We start from the raw sequence: 2,466 nt of genomic DNA, 5'->3' as shown, positions 1-2,466 counted from the left end.
ACGTCTAGCCGCCGGCGCAAACCCTGAGTCCGCCTCGGAGTTCGGCCGAACTTCGTCACGGGTTGCTTAATGGGGTGCCCCCCTAGGGTTTCTTGCAGAACTAGGAACGGTCTTGTCGTGATATCTTTCCTTCGTCTGGTTGGAGGATAGAGCGTGCGTGTATGGGAACAGTAGTGCACCCACTGCAGGGTAAATCTTTTCGGAAAGCCGTGTCCGCGGTTATGGACGACTTGGAGCTGTTTTAACTCGATCATAGAACAACTTACACCTAATAGTTGATGCTAATAAACCTGCTAATAACTTGCGTAGTAAGTTAGCATTACTTCAACGGTTACAGAATAAAATTGTCAATTGTGTGCGTGCCTTTTGCTAGTACTTCTTCGCGAAGGGGGATCACATCGGCAGGGGATTGTTTGCACAGTATAGAACTGTTAGTTTATGCGCTCTCCCATCTTCTCTGATAGACGATTGTTGTAGCGTGTCTCTATAAGTTAGTTCCTGCTTTGCTGCCGCTAAACTCCACAGATAGCCGGGCAAAGTTTATACCGCCCACCGGTGAGCACAGCCGGTCTAGTCTCGCAAGTACGTGCCATCGGTACTTACCCTCGTTTTTCTTTCTCTTTTTTTGGAAACCGCTGTTCGACAAACATGTACGACAGATGTTGATCAATACGCCGGAGGATACTTCGTTGAGTTCACGGACGATGACCTCGTCGAGTAGCAGGATCGCTCCTAGGAATCAGCCTGTGGCTTGTTGGTTATGGACCCGTCTGATTATTTATGGACTCTTAGTCTGACTTGGATCTTGTCTGTACCCAGACTTTTTTCTTCCACTATGTATGATGTACTGCTGGGACATGTTGTCCGTTGAGTGTCATTTGGATCTTGCTCAGTAGAGCTTTGCTATATAAACATTATTTCCATCTTTTATGTCGTAGTTGTTTAGGCTGTGATATTATCTCTGTATTCCACCCTTGTACCCTGTGCACCATGCGTGTATGTTTGAAGTGCATAGGAAGGTGAAGCACCCAAGCCTAGGAAACTAACCGTGAGCCTATGAGGTTGGTGTTGCGTGTATGGGCGTGTCGAGCTTTGCTTGGCCTACACATAAGCTTGGGAATGCGAGGCGACCTCACGGTCCCTTGTAGTGACCTCATACACAGAAACCCCCTCATACCTGCACGCTCTTGGTTTCTCTACTCTTGGGGCTTACAATTGAGCCTTGTCTCATCCTCTCTTTGGTTGTTTCGAGTCGCCACCGCTGCATGTCGATGACTATGTTGTCGTTGTGGTGACCTTGATCTGCAGTTTCCTACTTGCCTTGGACTGTTACGGCGTGGATCTTGCGGGTTCCGGGGCAATCTCTCTGCCAGCTATCGCTGCCCCCATAACACCGATACCCGCCATTGCAGTTTGATAGAAAGATGCATGGGGATCACCAAGAGGTGGCCTGGTTGCCATCATATATGCATGTGTTGCCATGTAAGCTGCTTCTGGCGTCTTTGGTGTTATATTTCCTCTCGAATATGTCGACATGAAGGATGTGTCGAGATCTTGGACCAGATGCTTTCCTCGCTGATCTTCGGGTATGTGTGCCATTCGAGATCGTGTTCTTCCTCTAGGTGCCCAGTTGTTGTTTGCTGAATTCCTCGAGTGTGCACTCAGGTTGGCCCCACGTTCGCTGGATGCATCGGCTGCAGCCTTTCTTGCGTCTAGCTTATCTTGCATTTTCTCCAATTCGCGTCTTGTGCGACAGAGTTTATATTGATACGCCATAAGCTCCGCTGTTGCTACTTCCATCGTCATTGGTTCTGCACCGCTTATTGCCCTTGCAGCTCTATCCCATGCAGCTTGGGGGAGTTGCACTTGCTCTCTTGGTTCACGTCCTTGATATTTACTTCATGATCCTCTGGTGAGATCTGAGGGATCGACGAAGGGATTTCCCAACGAGTCTGATACGGGGCGACCATCGGTCTTCACCGTATCATGTGCTTCATCGCCAAGAACCACACTCAAGGCCGAGGTCACGGAGGCATGGAAGAGAAGAAGGAAGAAGAGCGTCCGAGGTCGCCAAGAAGAGAAGGCGCCTGCCACAAGTCAATTCGGGCCAAGGCCCATGTACCCCTTGTTTCCCTAAACTACCCCTCCTTAGTGGCTCCCTATATATAGGCTCCCACCTCCCCCTTCAAAAGGGTGGATGAACTTGAGAGAATTAGAGCATCCCCACTCGTTGGCGCTCCCCACGCCCAAATCCGGCGAAATTTTCGTCCGGATTGGATGAAGATTTGGCGTGGGGAGCGCCGGTTTCCCAGCCGCGTGCCCAGGCGAAGTCGACGATGCGAATTTAAAAACGGAAACTTGACAAACTACGGCTAAAAACGGGTGAATATAGACTAAATTTAATGATATTTATTATATTACGGGCGGAGTTCATACATAGAGGCCGAATTCGACTATATTTCGAAT

Source organism: Lolium rigidum, chromosome 3 (genome assembly GCF_022539505.1).
Source record: "Lolium rigidum isolate FL_2022 chromosome 3, APGP_CSIRO_Lrig_0.1, whole genome shotgun sequence".
NCBI classification, from domain to species: domain Eukaryota; kingdom Viridiplantae; phylum Streptophyta; class Magnoliopsida; order Poales; family Poaceae; genus Lolium; species Lolium rigidum.
This window is presented reverse-complemented; position numbering follows the sequence as displayed.